This window comes from Metopolophium dirhodum, chromosome 3, assembly GCF_019925205.1.
Source record: "Metopolophium dirhodum isolate CAU chromosome 3, ASM1992520v1, whole genome shotgun sequence".
NCBI classification, from domain to species: Eukaryota; Metazoa; Arthropoda; class Insecta; order Hemiptera; family Aphididae; genus Metopolophium; species Metopolophium dirhodum.
Window position 1 is genome coordinate 13,352,636 of NC_083562.1, and position 14,325 is coordinate 13,366,960.

A 14,325-nucleotide genomic window follows, 5' to 3' on the forward strand; every position below is an offset into this window, starting at 1 on the left:
TACCTAATGTATAACGTTCAACCCTTGCAATATTTAATTATATATCTAGGTAAAACGTATTTTTGGACCAATGTAGTAAAGACTGATTCTGTTTCCATTTGGTTATAGGTTCTCGGTCACATCCACAGATATATTATAATATGACTAGGATTTCCAATATCCGCATTGTAATGTTTTAACGCCGAAAAATTTGCCGGTTTTCTTTTAAAGAGTTCCATGTTTATAATGTTTTCATTGACACGATCCGAATGCACTGTAATATAGCAGTATATAAAATCAAAATGTTATTTATTTATTTTGGTTAATGCCATATCACATTTAAAATTAAAATAAACACGGGCCTATTTGATGAGAATAGTTGTCCATTTTACCGACTTCAACATTAAAGCCAAGTCAGCTATCTAGTTGTATTATATATCTGTAGTCACGTCATCATTTCCGCAGATACATGGACCGCAGCGTATCCGTTTTGCGTCCAGGTGTTAGCCGTAAATACAAAAGAGGGTATACGCGGAAATGAAAGTTATAAATTATGTTTAACCGCATCGTGATAATAATATTATTATATTCGGGAATATATAATTATTTGTTCTGTTTTTATGATATGATACGCATTTAACTAAACGTATATAATAAAATAATGAAAATGATTTTGTACAAAAAAATAAAGTTGCCCTATCATTAAAGTGTGCCTGGTGCAAAATATAATGATCGTCGAATTTATTGTGATTTATAATCAAACAAACGCGCTGTAACGTCATCACTTGCAGAATCATCAATAAATGTCCATGTTATATTTGGTTTATTTAGTAGGTACTTTTTCGATGAAAAAAGCCTTTTCGTTTTTTAAATAATGCTTGAAATTAACTCAATGTCGATTACCTACATGCAAATGAAATAATATGGGTAATATACAAGTTATATTATACATTCATACCTACTTGAAACATTTTATTTTCTAATTATAAACTCTATCATCGTTTTCAATGATATTGCATCAACAAAAACATTTCATCATCAATGAAACTATTAGGTTAGTTAATAAATTAATTTAATTGAATGCAAAAAATATATTGTGGCCTAATACATACAACCTACTTATCGGCTATCGTTCAAACTCGTTGCATTACATTCAAAAATACTTATAGTAATATATTATATAAGTAATATCTGAAATTCTACGACATAAGCCCAATAGTAAATTAGTGATTTTATTGTACGTGATGGTCTAAATTTCTCATATGTATTTCATGTTGAAAATTATTATTGTTTCATAGTATGATGAAACTGTATCATCATATTATATTTTATAATTGTTGTTGCATTTATATTTTATTCAAATGTTACTTAATTATGCTGGAATGTCATATACAATAATAATACGATTTAGATTGGTAATTGATAACCCGGGCTATTATGACTATTTGCCACGAGAAAAACAAATCTACATTTTATTAGTTGTGTACTTATAAAATATAAAAATATACAGTTTTAAGCAAACATGTTGGTCTATAACCATGTTTTTATTGACATTGTATGATTCAAACCTTTTTGTAAAATGATCTCTCATTTCTCTTCCACTTTCTATAAATTATAAGCCACTGAAATGCTAAATCAATAACAATTTATTCTTTTTATTTAAATTTCAAACAATTTTTATTCTTGCAATATTTTATTTTATTTGTTTTAAAACCTACGGGTATAAATACAGGTGGATATTATAATATATTAATAATTTTGTATAGGAATATGAAGGTAAATCATATATTTTTCCGTTTGAATGGTAGTTTAAAATATAATTGTTGATGAGATAAAATAGAATAGAAAAATTTAATTTCAGTTATTATAATAGATAATTGAATAGGTAGGTAGGTAACATTTTTAATAACAGAGACTCATTGAAAATTAATTAATTGGAAATTCTGCTATACGATTATAATAATTTTATACAATAATATGATGCACATTCTACACATTCATACTTAGTGTTTATTATGACTTGGCTTGTTGTGCTTACAGAACAGTTTGGCAGAAATCTATTGATAACATTTCATGCGAATTAACACTTTACAGATACATGCATCTATGTATAAAATTCACATAAAGTTGACATTTAAGTAAACGATAGTAAACACTCGTGGTTTAATGCATGTTTTATTTATTAATGTATAAATTCTTAATTTTTATTAAATCGCAATAACATTTAAAAAAACGTATATTATAATAATATAATAATATAATGGTTTAAATAATGGTGGCTATTATTATTACTATATAACAATTAACTTTAACCGCATTAGATAATTTTCAAGCTTGTACAATGTACCTTTATGAAGAAAATTAAAACTTAAGTATTTTACTCATATAACCAAATATTGGGTTAGTAATATCGTATTACTTATATGCTATGACTCTATGTGTTGACATATTTATATTTTTTTCATGAATAGTTACCAAAATGTTTTGAATTCAGAGAGGAATCAATGAACGTGATTTTAAAATCATGTGTTTTTGTGTGATATTCTGTGACCTGTGTGAACTTTCCATGGTAATTAAAATATTTTGATCTTAAACTAGAAAGGGGTTTCTGGTAGCAAACTGAATCTACTTGGTACTTCCAGGGGGTCAGAGGAAAAAAATTCTGAGTACTTTTTAAAATAATTGTTCTTGAAAAATAAAAATTTTACGCAGTAACTAGTTATCGACAGAATCAAATTAGTTTATTTGTTGTAATTCAACTGTGTTCAATTTGTTTTTATTTAAAATGAATAATTGTACACACTTGAAATGTTCACCAAATATTTATAATGCTCTAACTATTATGTATTAACAACTAACATAGTATAAACATTTTTGTTTATTGGTAATAAAGCTTAAAAATGTCATACAAGATACCTTATAAGTTTTTCTTCTTTAACATTTGGCAAACGGGGTAATGGCTGTGAGATGCACAAGTTTAGGATGTGGAAAGCAATAAGAAGAAATCTGCGTTGCACATACTCAACCATTTGTGAATCTGAATCAGTGTTGGGTCCCAAACAACAGCACCGTATTCAACAATTGGGTGGACTATAGATAATATAATAAATATAACCTATATAAATATATAAGGAATAATAGGAATACAATTATTAATTGTATGAATTCGTACACATCTCGAACATTTTAGATACAATTATTTAATGATCAATTACTAACATATGTTACTATCTTAATTATTGTGAGATGCTCGTTAAAAAATCACAACAAGTCTGCTTCGACCAATCACCACCGTACTTCGTTTCGTTGTGTATATTAAAAATTACAGAATTTTACGGGAATCACAATTACTATCGGAACTGAATAAAATACGATCATTAAAACATAAATATGTATAATGCCTATTATAATGGTCAATTGACTTACATCTAATATACAATATTTTCATTCACATAGCCACATGTTAACGATACTACATTACTTCCACCTACCTACTTGTAAATTGCCTAACCAGCTGATCAGAATCAAATTATTCCATTTGGGTTTTTATACTCAATTAAATATCATCATTCAATCTCTACTTATGGTTAGGTTCAAAAAAAAATATTATTTTTTATTTTCTTGCATTAGTGTATTGTAAAATAAGTATATAGATAGATATATTATTGATAACATTTTCATATTTTCAATTAATTGTTAAAGTATAAATTTGGGTATAGGTGGTCGTAATTGAAAGTTCAAACGCAAATTATAATTAAGTGTATCAATTTAACTGATCAATGGGTATAAATCGATCCATTTCCAATACTTTTGTGGTTAATTTTTTATCTGCGTAATTAATATTATCATAAACCATATTTTAATTAACCGCTCAAAAAATCGTGGGAAAAATATCGTTTGTTTTACTCTATCTGTGGAACACATATTTTTAATCTTATACATTATAAACGAGTTTAAACTAAAATCGAAAATGATGTCCTGGGTGACCAGGTGATTAATTATTTGTATTTTGTATAATTTTATTTAGATTTTAGTTACCATAAAATATTACCAAGTATAACCATTATGAACAACAATTTATTATACTATACACATACACTAAATTAAAATTAAATCATCATTGGTACAGTTCTTATACTAATATACTGCAATAACGTAACATAGCAAGATGGAACCTTTGTTTCGACTTGAAGTGTATCTTACATGTAAACCACAATAATATTATATCATGCCACATCATGCGTATTATATAAACAATGAATTACATTTTCTCAAACAACACAATATACTTTGTATTATAACAAATAAATTTGTTTTTGTCTTGTAGAAATGTCACTGTCCACGCAAAACATATGTGTGTCTATGAGCCACATCCCATGCATGTTAAGTCAACGGTGGCTGCAGTGGTAGCAGTCATAGTGTCACCAAAGAAACATCATAATTTGACTGTTCTCGTGAGGAATAAGCGGCGTAGAAAATTGTCACAGTCGCCTGAGTAAATATCGTGAGTAGAAATCAGAAAAATATTTGCTTTTTTTCGCCCTTTATAATGCTATATGGCCATATGGGCAATTTTTCCATCGTCATGTAAACCACCGACGATACTTTCCACCACCTCGTTTGACCCACTCATCACCTCGACCCCTACAGACCGCGCCACTATTGCCAATTTATTATCGAACAACATTTCGGTCCCTCCTGCGGTGGTAGTAGTGGTGACAGCGGTGGCGGACTCTTGCGGTCACTGTGTATATATATATTACGACACACTATAATATAATTTGGTTCGGTTTATTTTCCGATACAGTAGAAAGCCGTCGTATATATATACAGAAGTAACGAATTGAGGTTTAATTTTCGTTCGTCCCCAGTGCATTGAGATCAATTCCAAAGAATTTTACCACTGCTCTTTTTTTTTTTAGTTTCAGTTTTCCATACCGTAAAAAAAAAAAAACAAATTCCAAGGACTGATAGTAATAATTTATTTGAATTGTTAAAAATTGTTTACCACAGTTGTATTATAAGTCCATGCACACATTTTTGTATTATAATAACCGTAAATAAACTCATATGACGATTTATTCAACGTAATATTTGTAATATGTATTTTCCCAACAACCATAACAATTTCATATTTTTAGCTGACGTGGTAACGTGTACAGCTCGTTTAGAGTTCTTCGCTTGATAGAAAAATAGTGTGTTGTATAATCATAGTTCTTAACACAACGTTTGAATACAATATAAATAATTATATATATCGTGTCAATTTGTTGCTGAGTGAGCCAAAGTTTTGAATTTGATTCAATTAATGTAAAATTATTTAATTTGCTTGTACGCTGGAATAATGTGGAAATAGTAATTCTAGACGTAATCACTATGAAGTTGGCTCACAATAGTTTAGAATTTACATTTAATCTGAACGGCGAATATTAGGTTAAATCCATGTTGATACACTACCTATAAATAATATATGGTCTAATTATTCTTTTCGACATACAATATTATTATTTATTAAAAGAGATTATAATAATAAATTGTGGTTATTGTACGTCACATATAATATTGTAATACTTAAATTGTATCAATGAAATGTATTACCTACTTAGATATGCATTCCGATCGCCACAGTCGCAATCGGCCGAGCTTATTACATTTATTCATCTTTATAGAAATGGTTCATTTTTAAAATTTGAAGTAACAAAATCTCACCTTGTATGAGTGGACGGTGAAGAGTACAGGAATTATACATTTTATTTGCTATCAGCGTGGGAGGTAAATGGCTGTTATAGAATCCCCTTGGATAAAAAAAAAGTATGGAATCCTCAAATTGTCGGAGCCAGGGTAGGGTGACATCCATGCGTTGAAAAATAATTTATAATAAAAAAAGAAAAAGTAATTTGAGGGGTAGAATTAATAGATGGTTAGTGGACTATAGAAAATGAATATTTTAAAGATATTACTAAAATATGTATATTAATAATAATAAAAACGTGCATCGAGGTAAAAACGTTTGTTAATTTGTTAAAATATTAAAATCGAACCAGCATTTATTTTATTTATATTTTATATAAGTTTTTCTTTGTGAGGTTTCGTTAATGTACATATTGTTATACGCGATTACGGTTATTTCGGATAGTATATTATTTTTTATGTTTTAATAGTAGTAGTTTCAACTGAAATCTAGCTAAATATAATTTCAAAATTCACAAGTTTTGACGTAGTGATAATTTATTTGAAGTAAAATTGTATCTATGTTATTACGCTGAATTTAAATATAATTTTCAAAATTATAATATTATATAGTATGTTTACTTTTATTTGTATACATCTGGGAATTTAAATAATTCTGACAGTTACATAATTCATTATATAATTCATTCATCGAGTAATTAATATAGGTGGATAATGTTCATTTCAACAATACAAAATATAGTTGTTATGTGTTTTTCTATTGTTGTGTTAAACAATTATTTTGAAAATGAAAATCCAATTAAACGATTAAAATTTAATTATACCAGAATGAACACTATTAAAGGTTATAACTCAATTTATTACGAAATATTACTTATTATTTACAATTAAATATAAATATTATATATCAAGTTAGGTTTCAAATTTGAAAAATTTATGTTTATTAAGATAAAAACTAAAAATTAGTTGTACATTTTAGAAAACAAAATTAGACTTTTTTTTAACGTTCAAGGATATCATCTCATAGTTATACTTTATCAAGTTGAATACTTATTGTTAAGAATATTGAAAAAATGAATTATATATATTATGAGCAATTAGAATACATTTTTAGGTTAATTATTTTTAAACATAAAAAACATGGAAAAATTTTAATTTATATTTTGTATGGGTATGATCTATAAAGTTTATAATGGAAAAATAATCTTATATGTCCATGATACAATTCGGTTAATGTGAAAACTTTTTTCGATTATAAAATTATATTGATGGATTGATAAATGAGTGTTCGGTTATAAAAAGCTTGTGCTGTATATATATAGTATTAAGCGCATTTGTATGATGGAGTTTGATTTTTTGGTATTATATACGCAGTTTTCAAATATTCGGTTAAAAGTTCATCTGGGTGTAACCGTCATACTTTGCTCGGCATTTCCGACCAAGTGAACTTGCACAGAACTATTCGATAAAACGTTCAATATATTTTATTTGATTTATTAAAAATACCTCAACGGCCACGCCCGAATAATGTTTCCTCTTCAAAAATGGATTTCCTCCGACGCGAACGATGATGATGATAATAATAATATTTTAACCGACCATGTCGAGGAATAGCAACTTTGAAACAAAGTGAACAATTATTATTATTTCGGCGAGATATTTGTACAATAATTTATAATAATAATTACGTAGAAAACATGATTATATTCCCGTACAATAAAAACGTTCTGTCAAGTTGTCCGCAGCAGTTTAATATACCATGTTGACGGCAGTTTTGTATTGTGAATGATAGATATAATATAGTATACGCTCAGTTGTTGCACGTAAATATCGTTTACTCAAAACACTGATAACACTGCATTAGGGCCGTCGTCGTTTTAACCCCAAACGAACGCCGTTGATATGACGGAAGCACGTCACAATGTTATTGTGTACACAGGAAATGCGTATCAATTTGAAGTTCTACTAATAATAATAATGTTTCGGATCACGATTTAAATTACCTATTATTAGTTGTAGTAGTAGTTATCGCGTGGGTGACGGTATTGCAGGTGTCTGATAGATAACAATATATAGGTACCTAATATACTATTGTAATATTGTATAGGTATTGTACTATAGGTACAACTAAAATAAAGGGAGGTCTGATGCTAGCATGTATAGTAAAGTTTTTGTCTAAACAAAGGATTAGATTTTAACGATGATAATCAACTCATACCACTCACGGGTGATCATGAGTCATTTTCAATCACATGTGGTATATAGTATTATAGCCTATAATAGGTAAACAATAAAGAGCATAATATGCAGTGGCGGATCTACACACGAGGCAGCTGCCCCATGGCGCCAGGTCTAAAAAGGCACCTAATGGACCAATGGGTTGATTCTATTTTCAAACAAAATTTAAGTTTAGACTCTAGTCTGTAAGACTGAGTGAATACTTATATTGAAATTGTTGATCGCTTAACATCCGAATTAGGGAGAAGAAAAATTGCATACGATGAAATAAATAATAATTTTGGATTTTTGTTTAACTTAACTAAATTCAATTCTGGTAAACTGGCCAAGTGTGCTAATTTATTACATAAAAATTATAAAACCTACCTAGTTCATTTGCAAATTAATGTTTCCATTTTAAAGGCTATTTATTTATCAAAAACAAAAACTGAACCCATGATTATACTTGAAATGCAACAGTTGATCATTGAAAATAAAGTTCAAGAGGTTTTTCCATATATAGAAATTGCAACCAGGATGTTCTTAAGTATTCTAGCAAGTAACTGCTCTGCTGAAAGGTCATTTTCTGCATTGAAACGCATTAAAAACTATTTAAGATCTAAATTAAATAAAGAGTTGCTAAATGATTACGTCATATTACATATTGAAGCAAAGTTAGAAAAAACTTTCAAGTTTCATGAAGTGATTGACAAGTTTGCTTCAACAAAAGCCAGAAAAAAATGTATCTAGTTTAAGGTTATAATAAAATATTTGTGTATATATAAATTTATAAATGTATAATGTTTCTATCGTTCATTATAAGTTACTGATAGTCATTTTTTGAAAACATTTTTAAAAAAGATATCCATTTAGTCACAACTGCAGTCAAAATATTGGCGGTCCGTCCAGACATTCAGTTGAAATATTTTATACAAAGAGGGGGGAGGGGGGGCACCAAAAAAAAAATTGCCCTGTGTCGAAAAAATACTTAATCCGACACTGATAATATGATACACAGCTTCACTATTAAGGAATTTGAAAATTGTAGAAAATTGAATTTTAAATTATGTTGTATAAAATAAAATAAATAATACTATGCTATTTTTAATGAAACATTTGTACCTGATGGTGCTTGGGTAACTGACCGCAGTATTGATCTGTAAAAAATGTTTAAAGTATAAGTAATTACCTATATAATATCATTTTTTTTACTGCAATACATTTTTGGTCGTTTAAAATAATTCGTTTAGCTATCTAATAATCGTAATTAAATTAAAAAAATATATATTATTAATTTTTGTACTAAAAAAGAAGTAGCGTGGTCCTTTAATCCGCCCCATCCTTAACCCATCACTTAAGACAAATTATAGTCATAATCCACGTGGACACTCATTGCCCGAGACTAGATGTTTAGGGTTCGTTGTGATGTGCACAACGTACATACACCATAAACTCGTGTACCTATCTACCTACGGAACGGAACCGTCTATTTCATATTATAATAATATTATGTAATGTATAGTATTCGACTGAAAACTGAACGAAGGCATGAGGCCCGCATAAGTCTTCGTAAGTGTAGCTTAGACTAGGTTCTACCGTCATAATAATACGTATGCGAACGACTTAATATATTGTATTGTATAAATATATAGAACTACGCCAACTCTGCAGTGGAAAGCAGACTTAATATTTATATCGATATGAAAATTGTATAATGTGCAATGTGTGCTCCGCTCGAACTTTTAAGTCGATATGGTATAGGTACATAATACATAAAAATAATGCATATTACATACCTATATAATAATATATACCTATATCTATGCATCCAGACGGGTGTATAGCGTATTAGCGTATAGAAGCCATTTTCCGGCAGTGTATTAAAATATAGCTGCTACCTATTGCAATGTACATAAACGTACTTATATCCGTATGGGTACGTGACCGAACGACGCGCCCCGCGGAATGACCTCCGAATTCCTTACATAAATGAGCCGGGCGAAACATCTTCTCAGCAGACGTCCTCTACACCTTTCGCGAGCGCCAAAACCATTAATCACCCCCCCCCCCCCCCCTCCAATCTCTCTCATACACAATATGTACAATATATTTCCCGTTTATCTCCGTGGCGCTCGTAATCATTCCCCACAGCCATCGTCACCAATACGCGGCGGCCGATCAGAGGTCCAAATGCCTTAAGTAATGATAGTAATAATAATAAAAATACCAAAAATGAAAAGTCTCGACGACAGACCGCTGCCACTGCAGTAGAGTAAAAACGCATTCCTTGGTCAAACATATCGTCGGATTTGTATGTGCATAGTATGAGCCTTTTGATCATTGACATTCCACGCTCGATTATTATAATCTAAAATATATCTGCAGACAGTAATGTCAGTAATAATATACAAAATGGCCCGCCGTTTTTTTCCGTTTGATATTTTTTATTTGTTTCAACTCAACACAGAAAAATGGAAAATTGAGCAAGGCTACCCCATATATATTCATAATATTAGGTTCGACAGACTTCATAAATGATAAACACGTAATAAATTCCATACAGGTGTTTTTTTTTTACTCTAGAACAGTGGCCATGTTATGCACCACAGTAGGAATACGTTTACATTCTATACTTCTGTGATGATTATATTATTATAATTTATAACTTTATGAAGTGATTAGTTTTATCTATTTTTTTGGTAAGTAAAAAATTTAATGAGAAAATAGTAATCTGCAAAAAGTTAATTAAATGAATATACTGAGCATAAAGTTTTTTTAGGCAATCTTCAAATAGGTTTTGTTAAACTTTTTAATTTTTTAATTCCATAATTTATTCCAAACAAAGTTGTAAATTCATAGCATGCGCATAAATTTGGTAATTCTGGCATAGTATTTAAAACAACTTTCAACTTGAATACATTTATAAAATAACAAACTAAATTATGTCAACGTTTTAATGAAACATATTATATTTAAAATCATACAGATATAATTTCACCGAATAGAATTGTAATATTTTAGACAAATCTGTCCAATTTGTGTTTAATGTACGCTTAACAAACAGGTACTGCGCCAAACAAATGATTATTTAACTGTTTAATTTTAACTAAACACAACAAAAATCGTTTGATTTATAGAAATTCGAACAATGAATTGGTTTGATCGACGGTGGGTCACTTCAATTTATGTTTAAACTGCTGGTGACGCGTGTATAAGTACGAGATACAGATACAATGGAACCACTATCTGGTAATTTCCTCACAATCATATCACCAACATAATAGTATGACATTTATTATGATAAGAATTATTTAAAATCGTGTTCAAATTAGATCGAAATTGAACAAAAATAAATAACAAAACGACTGTGAACACAATATTATATTCAATGAGCATTGTGATACGATAATACAAAATATATTTTGTACCTGTTGCCCCGAGTACATAATATAAACAGTGAAATGTCCCCGAAATATTGACTTTGTATAACTCATATGCAAAATATTATAATATTACACAGACCGAAAATATTTTTCAAATCATTATTATTTTTGCTTCAGCGGCATAATATTATATATAGCTGTATACTACTCCCCAGCCACTGCAGTTGGTACTCGAGATCTGAGTGTGCATAGCAGTGGTGGCGGTGGTGGTGGTCAGCAAAACTTCAAAGTCCTCGTTATACGCCCTCACGGTCAAGTGCGATCAGAGATCTAGAGGACTCGACGACGTTTTCGGCCGTCTCCCGTGATCCACCCTCCCGGTGTCGAGGGCAATGACGGTGGTGGTAGCAGCGGTGTGTATAGACGCGTGACGGATGTGTGTGCGAGAAGTTTGGGGTACAAGTCCGTGAGCAGAATACGCTTTACGCTGCTACCGACTGAGGCGGGCAGGGTGGCACTGTGGCGGCGGGTGGGTGTGTGTACGAAGGGAGAGAGTGGCGGACGACTCGTGAATCGATATAAGGGTGGCACATACCCCTCTACCGCTATTACTACCGCCACACTACTATATTTATATACACAACCACCTCCGATGCCTCCACTCTATCGCGACCGCTACTGGTGACGTGGTGGCGATATGTACATAGGTGTACGCTAAAATCGATATCGGGCGGACACACGCCGTACGACTTAGAGGTTTTGTGGATATTTTGACATTCGTATATATATTATATTATGTATGACGTAGCGGAGTGATGGCGTAAGGGGGTCGAACGTAGGATGGAGCGGATGGGTAGGTGAGCGGGGATCGCGATTGTTATAGGATTTTTTTGGTCGGTGCGATGCGAGGGCGAGGGGTTCAAAACTTACTCTCCTGCTCTGCGTGCACAAACACACAAAATATAGGTTTTTCTAATGACCAATCGTAAGACGATATTAAAATTCACGGTTCGCGTGTTCCAAGTTAGTTTTCCCAAAAACCACGGAACAGCATAATAAAACGGCCTCAAAATGTGGTTTTTACGTTCAATTCCGTATATACATATATAATGTATATTACATATATATATATATATATATTACACATTATGTAGGTAGGTAGGTAGGTATACTGTACTAATGTTGTAAAATAAAAATAAAATTCCACGCACGTGTGGTCATAGTTACACCATAGAGTAGTATAATATTATATTATAGTATAGTGATGTGTACAGTACTACAGTGTATACGAAGCATAATAGCCGGACTTTTGGTGGCACAAAATGTTATTAAAAATTGCAAAGAGCTGTTATAATGTCAATACAACGCCAATTAAAAAGTTTTCTTTTTAATGTTTTTAATACTTTGATAAATGTATACGATTTGTGTTCAAGCCGAATTGCTTTAATAAAAATAGCTCCGACATAGAAACACTTATAATAATACTATTTTAAATATGTATGACTTAAAAACACGGGAAACCAAAATATATGTTCGATATTTTACACTCTCGATTAAATAATATTTATAAATAACATCATTCACATATGTACAAACTGATACGATTTATATTAATATATTTTCATTGAACTATGATCATGAATATATAGTGATTATAACACACGTATGTAGGAAGTTTGTTTTAAAAATAATAATGACATAGATAGGTACAAACTACAGTTTTGAACATTTTGCATACCTATAACGTTTGTAGTTTAAACTTAACTTAACCACGAGCGTATGAAAAATAGAAAAAAATAAAATATAATTTTTTAAATGTGTATTGAAATAAATTAAAACAATTTAATAAAAATAAATGTAATATGGAAAACATATAAAATATACACAAGTATAGTAGGTATCAATATGTATGACACTTGAATTATATTGTTGTGAATTATTATGATTAAATGTAGTTTATTTTATGAATTTAACATTTCATTTATTCTTAAAATATCACGATCAAAATTTTTTTTCTAATTTTCATATTTTGCTTAAATAATATATACATTTAAAAATATAAAATATAAATTTATAATTGTTAATATTTACTTATAAGTTATAACTGTACTTAACTTGTATTGCATTTTATTAAAAATCCATTTAAAATACTTTTCAGCCAAAAAACCATTAAGTCCGTTGTAAAAGTTTTTTTAAAATACCGTCAAAAATGTTATTAATAAATTATAATATAATATTTATAAACAACTCGTATTTATCTTAAGAAATCGCAATAAATATTTCAATTTGTATAGGTACGACCTTTGTAACAACATCGCCATCGCGGTCGTATGCCTCAATATTATATTTTTATTTAAAGGAAAGCATTTTTTCTTCTGTTTTATAGAGGCAATAAATGAATTGAACTATTGTAATTATTTTTAGAATATAAATATAAGAACAGTTAATTAATTTTCTTCCCGTAAATAATGAGTCGTCAACATATTATAATAACACGATGTAAAAAAGCTCACCAACAATCATTTTACTGGCTTCGACAATTGACAATAGCGGGATGATTGTATCAGCAATCAACATATTATTATAGAAGTTTTAAATAGGTAATATTTTGTCTCCCTCCCCCCTTTCACAATTGATCGTTCACATTTTCACCGTTTAATAATTGTTGGGTTTCAGCTCATTCTAGGCGTTTGTAGATCTGTTATTCAAATAATTTGTATATTTAACGTTAATCATATTTTTATAATATTTTACTATGTTCGTAGGTATATTATTTAAATCGGTATATAGACGTTTTTGAGGTATGCAGAGAGTGTATTTTAAGGTGTAACGTAGATTTACTGACAACTACTATTTTAATATTATACTGTATACTCTAGCTTAGCAGTAAATTGTGTTCTTGTAATAACATGAAAAGCTTGACTAGAGCCAAGAATAAGGGTATATAGTTCAGTGCTTATGCGCTTGAGCGTACCTACCTACATATTGTTTCATATTATTTTATATACGTGTATAGTGCACGCAGAGACCGACTTTAACTCTACAGTGTAGGTAC

The 14,325-nt window shown here is 29.9% G+C and overlaps 1 protein-coding gene across 5 annotated transcripts in view; it reads left to right on the plus strand.

Annotated features, from left to right (window-relative positions):
- LOC132941838 (potassium voltage-gated channel protein Shaw) overlaps window positions 1-14,325 on the plus strand; it is a 162,733-nt gene that overhangs the window by 56,211 nt on the left and 92,197 nt on the right. For 4 of the 5 annotated variants that reach the window (XM_061010041.1, XM_061010040.1, XM_061010045.1 and 1 more), the window contains one exon: window positions 4,307-4,483. The exons of the other annotated variant lie outside the window; for it this stretch is intronic. The gene's annotated coding sequence lies outside the window, so the exon portion shown is untranslated. The remainder of the gene's footprint in view (window positions 1-4,306; window positions 4,484-14,325) is intronic. 5 annotated transcript variants of the gene reach the window in all.